This window comes from Pseudophryne corroboree, chromosome 7 (assembly GCF_028390025.1).
Source record: "Pseudophryne corroboree isolate aPseCor3 chromosome 7, aPseCor3.hap2, whole genome shotgun sequence".
NCBI lineage: Eukaryota > Metazoa > Chordata > Amphibia > Anura > Myobatrachidae > Pseudophryne > Pseudophryne corroboree.
The window spans coordinates 35825687-35843052 of record NC_086450.1 but is presented as its reverse complement, the minus strand read 5'-3'; the positions used below and the strand labels follow the sequence as shown (position 1 = coordinate 35843052).

The 17366-nt window shown below is 46.0% G+C and overlaps 1 protein-coding gene and 1 pseudogene across 1 annotated transcript in view; one reads left to right on the top strand and one right to left on the bottom strand.

Moving 5' to 3' along the window:
* C7H3orf70 (chromosome 7 C3orf70 homolog) overlaps positions 1-17366 on the top strand; it is a 141636-nt gene that overhangs the window by 103574 nt on the left and 20696 nt on the right. The window lies entirely within an intron of this gene.
* On the bottom strand, positions 6889-7008 carry LOC134946994 (5S ribosomal RNA; annotated as a pseudogene).

The following is a 17366-nucleotide window of genomic DNA, read 5'->3' as shown; positions in this document are numbered from 1 at the left end:
CTGACTAACGTAATGGTTCGCTATAGCGTAGCGGACGCTGTATCGGGAGCGGGCCGCTCGAGCGACACAAACGCTCGCGAGAATACGCTGTTGGTATCGGGCACACTTATAGGTGAGCGACTACCGTAATGCTACGCTACCAGCGTAGCGGACGCTCGAGACCACGAGGAGATCACGAGCGGCGCAGACGCTCACTATGTTAAACCTTTATATCTAAACCATAAACAATGTAATATGCAGTAAAACCTTAGTGTAGAGATAGTGTGTAGATGCAACACAGTGTAACCTTATTAACTTAAAAGCTGTTTGAGCGTCACCGACGCTCTGTGAATACTTAACACTATAATAAATACACAACTACCGGGCTTAGGGTCTAACGCCTTATATGATTGTTATACTTGAGAAAAGGAATAATACAATACAAGTCATACACTACAATATAACATAGACTAACTAACCAGATAACTATACAGTAAATACAATACAATTACGTTTAAGGGAAAATGAGAGAAAGAGGAGAAGAGAGAGAGAGAGAGATATGGCCCATAATAACAAGAAAGACAATATGATTGCGGAGAAAACTTACGCACAAAGGGGAACGATCGCATGCGCCTCTGGACATCCAGCTCCCGATTATCAGCAATGAGAACCGTTGAAGAGTGAGAGCTGGATGTGATCGGCTTGTCTATTTATGCCCCACACACAATACAATTCAATGGTCCCTACAATCTCATTGTTCATTGGACACAGGAATTCCTCCTCGCATTATAACAAAAGGTCATAGGTTGATTCATACAGGTGGGCTGTGACAATTTCCAACTGCTCAGGTGGGTGGGAAACTAGGTTTCCCGCCGCATGGATAAGTAAGTGCAAATAATAGTAAATGGACATAAACTTCTTATGTCCATAACTATTCGCACGAGCGATTAATTCGCTTCAAACCAACACCGGAATATTGCTAATTAAATACTCTTCCGATGGGTACTAAACACCACTGTATTACTCCTGTCTGACCCTTCGTATCAAACAAAGAGGGATTTCTCTGTCCATGAACATACTACATTAACCAAACTTTCAGATTCTATCAAAGGGACCATAATCTACAAAATACATTATATGGTGAAAATATGTAACGAAAGAGTCGCACGCTACGAACACATAAACTCTACCGTAAATGCACATACCGTGCGCCTGCGGGTGCCCGCAACAGCGAGTGTGCGCACGCACGGGAGAGCGCACGCATGCGCAGCGTGGACCTGTATGAGGTGCAAATATGGCAGTGTGCATCGTGATATTTTTCTGACTTTGACAGCGTCAATTGAGATCATTCTATAAGGATCGGCAACCTAAGGATACGTCGGCACGGTCCCCAGTTACTGCCCTAAATGTATCTTTTGCGGTTACTGGCGTCCAGTAATTCCCGGGTTCCACCACGCCGATACGACAGGCAGAATCCAATGATCAGCGTTTTGTTGGGGAAAATCTGCAAAATACCGCGAAAAATCTGCGTCTCACAAATTCCAATCATTTTTGATACGGAGTCAGCGATTCAAGGATTTTCAACATGTTGATTTTGCCGATGACCCGATCCAGTCGTTGGCAAAATGAGTGTCGACATTCCGTTGCTGCTGCAAGATCAGTGCAATATTGTTCTTTACAATGAGCACAATCTGTAAAAACTATACTTCACTGCGGAAGTCAGGATATTTCAATGAGCCAGCCGTGGTGGACGTTGTATGTGGCTAGAACATTGTCCCTGATTGGACAGGATGGCTTAGGGACGTGTACAATGTCTATAAGTGTGCACCATGGGTTTCTGACGCAGTGCTTTCTATGTAGCTAAGGTTCACAATGCTTCCAGATTTTTTTAAAGCGCCAGTTATTTACAAGGCAGAATCATACCTTGTAAATGGTTGCCGCTTAAAAAAACAAAAAAAAACCTCCTGAGTTTGTCCAGCAAACCCACACTTCCGGCCAGCTCGGACGTAGTTACATCCGGCCCCTGGTCTCCGTCTGAACTTCCAGTGGGACCCTGTCTGCACCTAGGAACACCATCAATGGGAAGTGCGCAGCTAGACGCATTAAACCCATTGTAACAAAACATTACATACTAGCACTCGGTGACCGTTATTAAACACAGCACTGATCTCCACTCACTCTCATTATATAGCACCAACATATTCCATTGCGCTTTACAATTGGGGACAAAACAGTAATAAAACAAGACTGGGTAATAGACAGACAGAGAGGTTGGAGGGTCCTGCTCGCCTGCTCACACACTGTAGAGATTCATTAAGATGTAAATGAGTGTAGTCTAAGCCAGGCTGTATTGTAGTAAAGGTGAGATGCATGAAGGGCCAGGGTGTGGTATGGAGGGTCGGCCACTATTGGTCAACAGTAACTAGGTCAACAGGGATGCTTGGTCGACAGGGTCTGTAGGTTGATATAGTCTAGGTCGACAGGTCAAAAGGTAGACATGAGTTTTTTATGGGGGGTTTTTGGTGTCGTTTTCTCCGTACAGTGATTGGGAACCCCAATTAGTGCACCGTGTCCCCTTGCAAGGTACTTCGCTCTGCTACCGCTGCACTCGGCACAGGTTACTATTCCCAGTCGTAGGCCACGTGGATCGTTAAGTATGAAAAAGTTCAAAAAAAGAAAAAAATTCCTTTCCCCAGACCTGTTTCCAGCCAGACTGCAGAAGGTGGCACATACCAAGGTGGGGTGTGGTGTAGGCTGACTCGTTGTCCTGGGCGAGGTGGACACCGCAGAAGGAATGTGTTGCATGGCGGCACACACAGGGTCTGATTCAGAGTTATAGTCACTGCGCGTGTGCCAAGGCTCCTTAGCGGAGCAGTGAGGAGTCATTCAGGAATGATTGACAAGAAGCAACCTTGTGGGGGAGCTAAAGAGGGGGGGACGGCAAAACCATGACCGGTTTCAGGGCGTGCTCCTGTCTACATCTGGGATCCCGTATGCACAAAACATGGTGCCAGCATCCCAGTTCCCGCGGACAGTCTGTGTCACAATAGACTCACTCTGGGACTAGACTGTCTTCGTTGCTGCGCATGGGTGTGCCGAAGCTGAGGATCTTGCGATGTCTCCGGTGGGCCTCCCTATTCATTTCTGGGCGGTTACTTTACTGCGAGTCCATAGCCTGAAATAAAAACGCTGCTGCGTAAGCTTTAGCGTAGACATCGGAATCAGGGCCGTGGACTGCACATAGATCACCCTTCTGACTACATCAGTACACTGATGCCGGGTAGGGTTAACAAAGCCGCCTGTAGTCAGAGTGCACTGCCTCCTGCCAGTTCTGTCCTTATACAATATTTATATGCTCTGAGAGAAAATGTATTTTTGTAACATATTCCCACACTCCCTGCGAGCAGCTGCACTTCTGAAAGCATTACTGTCAGCTTACGGGGATGTTTTCCATCAGATCCTGCCTTACGCCAATTAAACTTGTATCAGGCAGCACGGGAGAACTGCTCAGGATGCATGGGGGCTACATTCACCCCTTCTTCTTTGTTGTCTTTTGTGATAGGGGGGGCAACGTTCGTAACAGTAACCCCCTGGCAGTGGCAGGAAATTAATTAATAAGCCTGGCCCACCCTGTGTTATATTCCGCAGCAGAACCAAGCATTATAGGCTGTTACAGTGGGGGGAAACTTATGAGAACTTTTGATTTTATTTTCTAGTCTCTTGAAAAATGGCAGAATCTGCTTGGACAATGCCCCCCTTTCTACAGTGTTCCATGTAAAACAGTTATTCATACATGCCAGCCAGCGCACACATCCTAGTGACCGATGCATTTTTCCTAGAAATTGGTTGCGACCACAAATGGCTGTATGTCGGCAAAAGGTCTAATCTGCCGACTTTCCTGCAGTGTGCCGCAGACTCCCAGATAAAACCCCTGTGACTGCCTGGAGAGGGCTCATCATTTTCCCTTCTCTTAGTGTCAACGTTTCAGCCCAAATCAGTCATTCGCGGACGGCAGCTTCACTTGCTAACACTAGCAGCTCCGTAGCCGAGAAAACCGCATTTGCATTGCGTATAAACATGAATTAGGCCCAATGCCCTTAAAAATACCACCCCTTCTTACCTCTTATATCTCCGAATACTCTGCCTCATGCCCTCTGCCCCTCTATTCCGTTGCCATGTCTGATCTGACTCTCCTGATCACTTGCGTATGCTGAGACGTGTGTTTCTTCTAATATGGGCACGCGGAGTTAAATGGCTCCGCTGCATAGAGGTGCGCTCAAAGCATACGATACACTTTAAAGGTGCATACACACTAGATGATAATAGTAAACGACGTCGCTCATTTTGCCCTTCCCGAGTGACGTTGTTTACTATATTGGCCAAGTGTGTATGTTGCCGAGCGTTGCGCTGACTCGCGGGTCATTAACGACACTCTCTGTCGGTCGTGCATGCAGCTCAATTTGTGACTGAAGTCCAAACGCTGAATGCACGGCCTGACCGCGGCCTGACATCACTGAGCGATATCGTTGCCGTATCGCTCAGTGTGTACGCACTGCTCCGGCAGAGAAGGGGAACACACTAGGTGACGTCGCTCATTACATCGCCTAGTTTGTACCCACCTTAAGTATAACCGGAATGTCCTTATCCTATTGACTACGTGTATATTTTCAATTATAGATAGACTCATTCTTCCTCTGTTTAAAGACTTTTTCCTCCACCAATGTGCCCGAAAGCATTGCGTACTAAGCAGCCCTCTGTTTCTTCCCTGACAGTTCCCAGTGCCAACACCGCTCACTTATATAGACTGCATTTGACCCAGAGCCAGGCGCATGCCATACAATACAAATAGCGTGTTAAGATGAGTACCGTACAAATGGCGTGCTAAGTGCCCGAGCCACAGGCCACTTCCCACAGCATGAATTTGCAGATCTGGTGCTTGGCTGCAGCTTGTGCAAAATCTGCTCTTTACAAAAGCAATAGGGTTGTACTAGTAGCAGATAAATTACTGGTGAAATGGCTAGAAATCTACTTGATATGCCGCAAAATATGCCACTTTTTTTTTTTTTTTTGCTTCAGAGACATTGGGGCAGATGTATTAAGCTGGAGAAGGCATAAGGAAGTGATACACCAGTGATAAGTGCAAGGCGATAAACGTACCAGCCAATCAGCTCCAACATGTAAATTAACAGTTAGGAGCAGATTGGCCGGTGCGTTTATCACCTTGCACTTACCACTGGTTTATCACTTCCTTATGCCGTCTCCAGGCTTAATACATCTGCCCCCATGTAAGAGCACATTGACTATTAATATACCCGCAATTTGCCGCCATGTTTGGAGAAATTATTTACCTCTTTACATTGACTGTGCAATACATGCAAAGCCCCCACAGACTCCTAGCAACCGCCCACTAGGTTCCGCATTCTTTCCGCTACAGTACGAGTGGTTTCAGTACCACTTTCAGCACGGTGCACAGTTAAACATACCTCCCTGATGAAGTGTCATACCTCATACAGCACATTTACATACAATATAAAAAAATATCTGACATGGATTGTACGGTCTTTGTAATCTGCTGTAGTCCTCTGCTGTAAAGCTTCATCTATAATGCAAATTGAAATAAAAAAAAAAAAGCTTTAAGAGGATTGCACACACTTTAAATTCATTCACTTCCCTCTCTCATGACTTATCCCATGCCGAATTAATCATCGTTCAGTGTCTTCTACATCTAATTCACATTTTGTTTCCGTGGTCCTGGAGGAAGAGAGAAGATTAAAAATATAACGTAGTAAAAAAAAAAAGGAGAACTCTTAAGCGAGGTGGACAGCAACATGTAACATTTACAATGAGAAGTTGCGCTCCCACTTAGATCTATAACAATTGTTTCAAAATATAGGTGCGGCCAGGGGACACGTGGACAATTTTTACCGTCGGGTTCGGGTTTCTGATTTAGATTTCCAGCACCAATAATTCCACTCTGAATAAGTCGCTTAGGCGTTGTGTATACCTGGACTCTAGAATTTGACAATCCCTGGACAAAAAACATTTGTTTTGGGAGCAAAATAATTTGGTTTGATTGTACATTATACATTTCAAAAACACTTTCATTGTAGAGTTATGTTCTGAAGCTTTTCCTTGTATGTTAACTAAAGAGCGTCCAATCACAGGCTAAGGCGCCCATTCAGCTAGTAGCCTGATTGCGTCAGATTCTCCCAGTTTACGTGTCTTAAATGCGAAATCGATTCAGGAGTCTATTTACTAAGCCTTGAAGAGAGATAAAGTGTTTATGGAGGGAACGGCACAGATTGAAAACAAATATTATAAGCAAAAAATAGTAATTGTCTGAAAAAACTGAGTACTATTAATTAATTAACTTCATAGTGAGGTAACCAAACACCTTAGGGCTTTTCTTTGCCTATATGGTGTGTATATATGTTAACCCTCAGTGGTGCTCCCCAGAGTCAAAAATTGGTATCAAATTAATACAAAAGAAGCAGAAAAACAGTCGACTCCTGTTGGGGAGCACTCAATTTCAGACATAAAGAAATCTAGTATAGATATCTGTTAAGATCATAAATTTTATTGATTAAGTTTAATAATAGAGAGTTCTAATTATACCAATAAGTGCGAATTTATAAAAAGTATATTAAACATTATATATAGCCTTGGCTATGATATCTGGGTAGCCGGGTTCCTGGTATTATAATAAATAATTATGAGGTATGATAAATAAAGTAGTATCTCTGTGTTACAGAAAAAACTTATTTATGACCATCATTTAATCTGCATAATTGACTTTAAAGAAAAGTTATTGCAGAGGATTGAATCATAGGTCATATATCCAATTTTCGGTACACTAAATTTGTGCACTGCTTGCAATTTACTATGCGAGTGGATCCAGTGAGTAGCGATAAATTGCAGTACCTGGGTGTTCCAAGGTGGTCTCCCATCCGAGTACTGGCCCGGCCCTCCACTTCTTGGCTTCCAAGATCAGATGAGATTGGGCATCTCCAGTGGGGTATGACCGCAAATAGCTGCGCTTAGACCTTTCGCCCGAGTAGAATTTAAGCAGTAACTGCTTCCAAAATGTTCCGTGCAGTGATCACAAACCAAATTTTCTCATGTGTGTATTTATAAACACAGGTAAGAGTGCAGGAAATAATAATGAATTACCTGCTTAAGAAATAACACAGTGAGGTGATTTGTTGTCACAGATACTATGACCACAAAACTACCACCAGGAATTGTAACTGTTATTCAAATATAACAGTTCCTATTTCAAAGGATTAATTGCACCTAAGTCCACATTACAAGGGCTCTAAGCATGAATGAATCAAACACTGTGTAGCCCATATACCAGTTAGGGCCCAGAGAACTGTTCAGACTGTAACGAGCAAAGTTTAGTATATCACTCAGTATAACTGAAAATAGTCCAGATACAATTTCAGATTTTGTGCTCAGTATGATGATACATGTATCATTTAGGACAATTACACCGCACACTGTGGTTTTAAGCTGAAACAGTTACAAGTTCTGAGTTCTGTATATTGATACATATGTCATTTGAAACAAATTCCATGTAACAATTAAGGTGACAAAAAAGAATTCACTGATAAATTTTACTGATAGTATTGGGGACTATTATTTGGTGCTCAAAATAATTTCCTATGACAGAACGCTCTAGGAAGCTAATCTATGATCACTCTTAACTTCCTCCAATGGTTATGCAAAAATACAGCCAGCATTTAAACGTGAACAACAGATAGCATGCTCAAGCAGACATATGCAGATATAGCACTCTAAATTAGAGACTAAGGTATCTGTGATAAATAGTTAAATCTATAAACAACCGTTACTACCTGTGTGACTCGTATTATATGAGTGACGGCTCCAAGCGGAAAATAGTCACACTAACGCTGATGATAACAAAATATATAAAGGTTAGTTGTAATGGGTATTTCACATACGATACCAAAAATCCTGCTGTCTGCTAATCATGGCCTAATCATGCTGCTGCTCTCAGCGGGATAGCGCTCGTGGTGCATGAAGAGTGCACCAGCGTTACCTCCGTGCTGGGATTGGCGGTGTTCTGGCGTGGCGCCCAGGCTGTATTGGTGTAGTTGTCCGGAGAGGAGCTCCGGAGCTGTAGAGTGCGAGAATGCTCCCGGCGTTCAGGGTCCCGGTAACCTCTGGAATCGAACAGCTAACTCCGGTCACGTGATGCGCATCACGCGATCGGACAACCCTGACGTACGTTTCGCAATGATGGCTTGATCACAGGGTGATGTTGGGATCTGATCCCTGGTTAGTTTATATGCAAGAAGTAATGAGCTTAATTAATTGTTGATTGATAATAAACTAAAAGTGAGCCGTAGTTTACGTTCCCCTGAAAGAAATTGTACTGAAAAGTAAGTTATAACAATCCTAAATTGGGAGGTTTTTAAATATTAGTATATAACACATTAGATGTTTGAGAAATAGAAATGTAAATTGTGATGATCAATTAGAAGGATAAATTAGAAGAATAAATGGATAAAGGAAAAAGAGTGGTGGAGAATGGGTGGTAAAATAATTAATTAATTAATTATATATAGGTTAATAGGATATCCACAATTGGATATCCACAATTGTTGTACTAAAGAGACACCATGATAATGGAATAGTGATCAATTAGAATGACAAATGATAACCCTAGATATGGAATATAAATAAACAGCATGGTGAAATGAGGAAAATTGTGAGATAAAATTAATGGAATATATAACAGTCATATAATAAATGTGTGCTGGTGAAATTATATCATTAGTGAATTACACAGGAGTAGAATGAAAAAAATGAAAAAAAGTGAAAAAAATTGAAAAAATGGAAAAAATGGATAAAATAATAAAAAAAGAGGAAGAGAGACGAAGGGAAAAAAGGAAAGTAGGGATGAAAGATAAGGGAGGGTTATTTAGATAAAGTGAGAGAAAGGAAAGAAAGAGTGCTGTGGATAGAGAGAATACTACCTGATTAAATATTAAGTAAAGTTATAATGGAAAGTGAATACAAAGAGTGATAATGTAAGAGGGCATAGAAATAACATAGAATAAAAATAAGAGCCCATAGTAAAAATTCTCAAACGGGAAGTGATTATGATAAGTGCCAATGTACTGAACCAGTATGGCCCACCAGGAATGTGTAGGGATGAATGGACTGAAAAATATTATTCCATATTATTATAGTTGACGGGTTATTGTGCAGATTTTTTGTTTACGTGTCTTAAATGCAAAATCGATTCAGGAGTCTATTTACTAAGCCTTGAAGAGAGATAAAGTGAACAGAGATAAAGGGGGACATTTACTAAGCAGTGATAAGAGCGTAGAAGTGAGCCAGTGGAGAAGTTGCCCATGGCAACCAATCAGCACTGAAGTAACATCTATAATTTGCATACTATAAAATGATACAGAGCAGCTGATTGGTTTATGGGGCCACTTCTCCACTGGCTCACTTCTCCGCTTTTATCACTGCTTAGTAAATGTCCCCCAAACTACCAGCCAATCAGCTCCTGTCATTTTTCAAACACAGCCTGTGACATGGCAGTTAGGAGCTGATTGCTTGGTACTTTACCTACGTCCACTTTTATCTCTCTCCCAAGTTCAGTAAATAGACCTCTAATACCGCTTTCAGATCGCAGTGCCGGGTCCCACCCAGGAATTGGAAGCGGATCCTTCCCGGCATTGGACCTTACAGATTGCTTTCCGGGTCAGGTTGCCATCGTGGGCAGGGGGCGGAGGCAGTATCGGGGCCGTAGGCGGCGCTGGGAGATGAGAACATCTCTGCGCCGCCTCTCCCTATGCAGTGAACTTGTCCCGTGTCGCATCGACCCTTCAACCCATTCACGCTGCACCTGACGCGGTATTTAACCCGGGAATAACCCTATTTTATTCCCGGGTTCACTGACCCCTTTCACACCACATAGTGATCCGCGTCGGCCCGGCAATATGCCGGGTCGATACTGAGTTATTTGTGCGGTGTGAAAGGGGTATTAGTGTGCCCCGTCTTGTCCTCCTGTCCTGTGCCCCGTCTTGTCCTCCTGTCCTGTGCCTCATCTTGCCCCCTGTCCTGTGCCCCAGCTTGCCCTCAGTCCTTCTCTTTCTAAACTGTCTCGGCTGCGTTTTATTTAACAGGTAAATGAATATGTGCCAGGTACCAATAGGTTAGGAAAGGCAGTGCTTATTACGGGAACCCTTCAGAGGTGCCATGGGAACAGAACACTTACATGGAGACATTTGTCCCCAAATGGCAGGGAACATAAATGTAAGTATTCAGCCGGAGGAAGCGTCAGGTTTATCATCTGCAGCTTGATGAGACATAATATAGACTGTGACGGAGGGTTCTCTATGTGTGTGAATGTATGCCGCACTGCGACCCAGCAATACAGGGACGCTTATTCTCCAAGCCTTTCATTTCAAGCCTAACAAACTGTAAGGGCTGCATTACGTTTATCATATATCGCTAACATAATCCGCTGTGCTGTACAGAGTATACAGACTGTAGTCACTCGCACCTGTCCCAGCCACAGTGGATATAGCAATCTGTATTCCCTGTACACGGACACATTATGTCAGACCAGGTAACCTACTAATATCTTTTTGGATGAGGATGTGTAAGGGCTTGTAGTTTGTGTGTCCCAACCTTATTACAGGGCGGATTCTGATGCAGACTGCACAAAAACAACAACTTTTCATTTAACAAAAGTTAGTGAAAAATCCATTCACGTTCCCGCTCCTATTAGTGCAGCTGGTGTGTGACTGTCAAGGTCTGATCCCTTTTGGACTCCGCTCATACGGGGTAATTCAGACCTGATTGCAGCAGCAAATTTGTTAGCTAATGAGCAAAGCCATGTGCAGTGCAGGAGGGGGGCAGATATAACGTGCAGAGAGAGTTAGATTTGGGTGGGTTATATTGTTTCTGTGCAGGGTAAATACTGGCTGCTTTATTTTTACACTGCAATTTAGATTTCAGTTTGAACACACCCCACCCAAATCTACTGCAACTCTCTCTGCACATGTTACATCTGCCCCCCCCCCCCCTGCAGTGCACATGGTTTTGTCCATTAGCTAACAAATTTGCTGCTGCGATCAGATCTGACTTAGGCCCATAGTGAGAGATAGCCCTGGATACTGCTTCATCAGGCACTGGGCACAGTCCTTCCCATTCAGCTGGGAATCTGCTGACTGTGTCACATGACTGTTACTCACAGAGGAAGTAAAACATGGAGAGAAGGGGGGGGGGGCACAATGCAAAGGCTGACTCGGATGCTTGTGAGTATGGGTGGTCATTCAGATCAATGGGTTGTTTCCCTCTTATCTGTTTACATGCATGTGTTATAATGCCAGCGGGTAAGGAGCCTGCAAGAATAAAACTGTATGTGAAAAAAATGACTAGTTACTCACTTCTTGCTGCCATGTTTCTTTGAGTACATCTCACATCCCGAACCAGTGACTTTGATTGAAAAATACTGTAGATGCCATATTACAGAGGGGCGGAAACAGCTTTAGGTAGTGCGATGTGCAAAAGTCACGTGAAAATGTAACATCCAACCTCTTTAGCGCCATGCTTTTAAATTCAAAAGGAAGTAAACTTTAAAAAAGTTTTTCTGCTAAAATAACACTTCAGTCTTGCATTTGGCTTTAATAGACAAGAGGACGGGGACATTGAGACTTGGATTATGTGTCATGTTTTGTGTGTGGACCTTTCATATTACATTGTATATGGGCGAAGATGAGCAGAATAATGAATACTTAGATGCAGTTAGCAGAAAAAAGGACATTGCATACATAAACAATGCCACATAAGAACAGGAGAGGCATGGGGTAGAGGGCCCTGCCTGTCAGAGCTTACATTGTACAGGGAGAGGGGGCGCGAGACAGTAGAAGCTGAAAGGAGTTTTATCTGTCCAGGCAGTGACCAGGGGAGGTGAAGGAGAGTGGATTAAAGTGGTGAGAGGGTTGGCTGTAGTAAGTAAGGGCAGGTAAGAGAGGCTCAGATGTGTCCTCATACACCTACCATCTATATGCCATAAGGCCCAGTGTGACTGAGACGCTCCGAGAGGTGTATAATACTGTATTTTGCTTCTTGTTGACATCGCAGACGCAGCGAAAAGCCGCTCACAGAGTCCTAGAGCTGCTGGGCTGCGACTTTATCCGCACAGGATTTCGTTTTACACCCATACAAAGTTGCAGATGAAGCAGAATGAAACTTGGCTTGCGGAAAAGTCACAGCCGCTGCATTGTAGCGCTTTGTGTACAGATTCAGACTCCGTTGCACACAGATACACAGCTGAGTAGGGGAGGCAGTCAACTGACCACCAGACGGGATCCAGGTGGTCAATATACTGACGCCGGAATCCTGACACCAACTACAATACCGGTGATCGGGGCTGGTTTCTCCACTTGGCGTAGCGAACGCATCGATCCTGACTGCCGGGATCTCGTACTGATCCCCTGAGTAGCAGGTACCTGAGATGGAGGATATCCGATACAGTGTTCTTGTGAGGTTAGTGATGGCTGTGCCTGCTGCCATGCAGGTGTGTCTGGTACCTGCCTCGCTCACCACATACTCCCAGCTTCAAGTCGCCGGTGCCACCTACCTCTGTGATCCTGGGACGCGAGGGAGATGCACTCCGTGGAGGGAAAGCCCTGCAAAAGAAGCAGGACCTCTGCCACGGAATGTGAACCCTTACCTCTGAGAGTGGATGACCTCCACGGGTGTCAGTGGAGGGTCATCATTGCCACTTTTGGCCTCAGACTGGTTGCCCCTAGTAGTGCCCGGCACTGGGGTGCAACCCTAGCGGAAACGCTCGAAGGCGGAAAGGGAGGGGAGAACGCACAATGGACACAGAATATGCTCACCGGGAGTAACTTTGTCTCCTTGATGGGTGGTTGGTCCTGCTCTCCGACCTGTGGTATAGACCCAAACAACAGCCCTCCCACATGGTGGCTTCCTGCCGGCTTACCTAGTCCTTAGTGTATGCCACCCGCATGACCAGGAACTTACTATGGTTATGAAAGGCCCTATCTATCCTTACCCGGTGAACACAATAGCACTACGAACTGGGAGTGGTGCACTTCCTAACACACTCCGGCTACACAATACCCGCACAACCCTATGAGAACAACCCTACGTAACGACTCGGCACAATACAGGACAATGCAGAACAACGTAGGACAGTACAGAATAATTCAGAACAATATGTGGCAATTCAGAATCATTCAGAGCAATTTATGACCATACAGAATAATGTGGCACAATGTAGGGCCTAGTGCCCGATGCAGCTCAGGCCTGTGGCCTGCCTAACCAGTGGGGGAACAATGGGGCCTAGTGTCCATTGCAGCTCAGGCCTGTGGCCTGCCTAACCATTGGGGGAACAATGGTGCCAAGTGCCTGATGCAGCTCAGACCTGTGGCCTGCCTAACCAGTGGGGAAAGCAATGGGGCCTAGTGTCTGATGCAGCTCAGGCTTGTGGCCTGCCTAACCAGTGGGGAAAACAATGGGGCCTAGTGTCTGATGCAGCTCAGGCCTGTGGCCTGCCTGACCAGTGGGGAGGACAATGGTGCCTAGTGCCTGATGCACCTCAGGCCTGTGGCCTGCCTAACCAATGGGAAAAACAATGGGGCCTAGTGTCTGATGCTGCTCAGGCTTGTGAGGGAACAATGGGGCCTAGTGTCTGATGCAGCTCAGGCCTAACCAGTGGGGAAAACAATGGGGCCTAGTGCCTGATGCAGCTCAGGCCTGTGGCCTGCCTAATAGTGGGGACAGTTGGGGCTCGGCCTAGCGCTGCACAGTGGTAGTATAGTGTGAGCGTGAGGAAGCTCACCAGGAGTGGCACCTACAGGGGAGAAGGCCTAATAGAGTGCTTACCTTTCCTGTCGATCATAGCGGTCCGTCCATAGCTAGGTCCGCTTTGGCAGTGATTCTCCAGGACCCGGCACGCACTCCTCCTACTGCTCCTTGAACGAACAGACTGGTGGTGGCCCAGCCTCGCGGGCACCTGGGACCTGTGACGTGGCGGCCCCTGATTTGCATGCCGCATCACCCTGTGATGATGCGCCACACAACGTGGGCATGCCTGGCGATGTAAGGACAGGTGATGGCTTCTGGGGGTGCGGGGAATGCTAGGAGGGGCGGGAAAAGCCTAGTCCACCCCTCCACACTCTCCTCCTGTTTAACTGCAGTCTAACTCCGAACACTTTTGAATAAAACATTCTGACTATGCAGCCACTGATGCACTGATTAAGTATGGCTAATAGTTACCATGTGACCAGAGATGTCAGTCAACTCCCAGTAAAAAGACTAGCAATGAAAGTCCTTTACATTGAAAGAACAACATGCAGAGTATTAGGAATAATGTTACTAGCCCAGTCTTGAGTCACCTTAGAGTCTTGTGCTGGCAATGTACAGAAAATCATGAATTAAGAAAATGTAAGTTTCTCTGACGTCCTAGTGGATGCTGGGAACTCCGTAAGGACCATGGGGAATAGACGGGCTCCGCAGGAGACTGGGCACTCTAAAGAAAAGATTAGGTACTATCTGGTGTGCACTGGCTCCTCCCTCTATGCCCCTCCTCCAGACCTCAGTTAGAATCTGTGCCCGGCCAGAGTTGGGTGCTCCTAGTGGGCTCTCCTGAGCTTACTAGTAAAGAAAGTATTTAGTAGGTTTTTTATTTTCAGTGAGCTTCTGCTGGCAACAGACTCACTGCTACGTGGGACTGAGGGGAGAGAAGCAAACCTACCTGCTTGCAGCTAGCTTGTGCTTCTTAGGCTACTGGACACCATTAGCTCCAGAGGGTTCGAACACAGGCACCTGTCCTCGATCGTCCGTTCCCGGAGCCGCGCCGCCGTCCCCCTCGCAGAGCCAGAAGAACAGAAGCTTGAAGACGACGAAATCGGCGGCAGAAGACTCCTGTCTTCATTTAAGGTAGCGCACAGCACCGCAGCTGTGCGCCATTGCTCCCAGCACACTTACACACTCCGGTCACTGTAGGGTGCTGGGGGGGGGGGCGCCCTGGGCAGCAATTGAAGTACCTTTTGGCAATAAAAATACATGTATACAGTCTGGCACTGTATATATGTAAAACCCCCCGCCATTTTTTTACACAGAAAGCGGGACAGAAGCCTGCCACTGAGGGGGCGGGGCCTTCTTCCTCAGCACACCAGCGCCATTTTCTCTTCACAGCTCCGCTGGAAGCAGCTCCCCAGGCTCTCCCCTGCAGTATCCAGTTACAAGAAGGGTAAAAAAGAGAGGGGGGGGGCACATAAATTTAGGCGCAAATAAAACATATAAGGCAGCTATTGGGTAATCACTTATTATAAGTGAAAATCCCTGTGTTATATAGTGCTGTGGTGTGTGCTGGCATACTCTCTCTCTGTCTCCCCAAAGGACTTTGTGGGGTCCTGTCCTCAGTCTGAGCATTCCCTGTGTGTGTGCGGTGTGTCGGTACGGCTGTGTCGACATGTTTGATGAGGAGGGTTACGTGGAGGCGGAGAAAGGGCAGATAAGTGTGGTGTCGCCCCCGTCGGGGCCGACACCTGATTGGATGGATATGTGGAAGGTCTTAAACGACAATGTAAGCTCCTTACATAAAAGGTTTGATGACGCTGCAGCCTTGGGACAGCCGGGGTCTCAGCCCGCGCCTGCCCAGGCGACTCAGAAACCGTCAGGGGCTCATAAACGCCCTCTATCTCAGATGGTTGACACAGATGTCGACACGGAGTCCGACTCAAGTGTCGACGATGATGAGGCACATTTACAGTCTAAAATGACCAAGGCCATCCGATACATGATTATTGCAATGAAAGATGTATTACACATTTCTGAGATTAACCCTGTTAATACCAAGAGGGTTTATATGTTTGGGGAGAAAAAGCAGCCAGTGACTTTTTCCCCCATCTGATGAATTAAATGAATTATGTGAAGAAGCGTGGAGTTCCCCTGATAAGAACTAGTGATTTCTAAGAGGTTACTGATGGCGTACCCTTTCCCGCCAACGGACAGGTTACGTTGGGAAACATCCCCTAGGGTGGACAAGGCGCTGACACGCTTATCTAAGAAGGTGGCCCTGCCGTCTCAGGATACGGCCGCCCTAAAGGAGCCTGCGGATAGAAAGCAGGAAGCTATCCTGAAGTCAGTGTATACACACTCTGCTACTCTACTGAGACCTGCTATTGCTTCAGCCTGGATGTGTAGTGCTGTAGCAGCATGGACAGATACTCTGTCAGACGACATAGATTCCCTCGACAGGGATACTGTTTTGCTAACCCTGGGCCATATAAAAGACGTCGTCTTATATATGCGGGATGCTCAGAGGGACATTTGCCTGCTGGGCTCTAGAATTAATGCTATGTCCATTTCTGCCAGGAGGGTCTTATGGACTCGGCAATGGACAGGAGATGCTGATTCTAAAAAACACATGGAGGTTTTGCCTTATAAGGGTGAGGAATTGTTTGGGGACAGTCTATTGGACCTCGTGTCCACAGCGACAGCTGGAAAGTCGACTTTCTTGCCTCAGGTTTCCTCACAGCCTAAGAAAGCACCGTATTATCAAATGCAGTCCTTTCGTTCTCAGAAAGGCAAGAGGGTCAGGGGCGCATCCTTTCTTGCCAGAGGCAGGGGTAGAGGTAAGAAGCTGCACCATGCAGCCAGTTCCCAGGAACAAAAGTCCTCCCCTGCTTCCACTAAGTCCACCGCATGACGTTGGGGCTCCACAAGCGGAGCCAGGTGCGGTGGGGGCGCGTCTCCGAAACTTCAGCAACCAGTGGGTTCGCTCACAGGTGGATCTCTGGGCTGTACAAATTGTATCTCAGGGATACAAGCTGGAATTCGAAGCGACTCTCCCCCCCCGCCGTTACCTCAAATCAGCCTTGCCAGCTTCCCCCATGGAAAGGGAGGTAGTACTGGTGGCAATTCACAAGCTGTACCTCCAGCAAGTGATTGTCAGGGTCCCCCTCCTTCAACAGGGCAGGGGTTACTATTCCACAATGTTTGTGGTACCGAAACCGGACGGTTCGGTGAGACCCATTCTGAATTTAAAATCCTTGAACACTTATATAAAGAAATTCAAGTTCAAAATGGAATCGCTCAGAGCGGTAATTGCAAGCCTGGAAGAGGGGGATTTTATGGTGTCGCTGGACATCAAGGATGCTTAATTGCATGTCCCCATTTACCCACTTCACCAGGAGTACCTCAGGTTTGTGGTACAGGACTGTCATTACCAGTTCCAGACGTTGCCGTTTGGCCTGTCCACGGCACGAGGATATTTACCAAGGTAATGGCCGAAATGATGATACTCCTTCGGAAGAAGGGAGTTATAGTTATCCCGTACTTGGACGATCTCCTCATAAAGGCGAGGT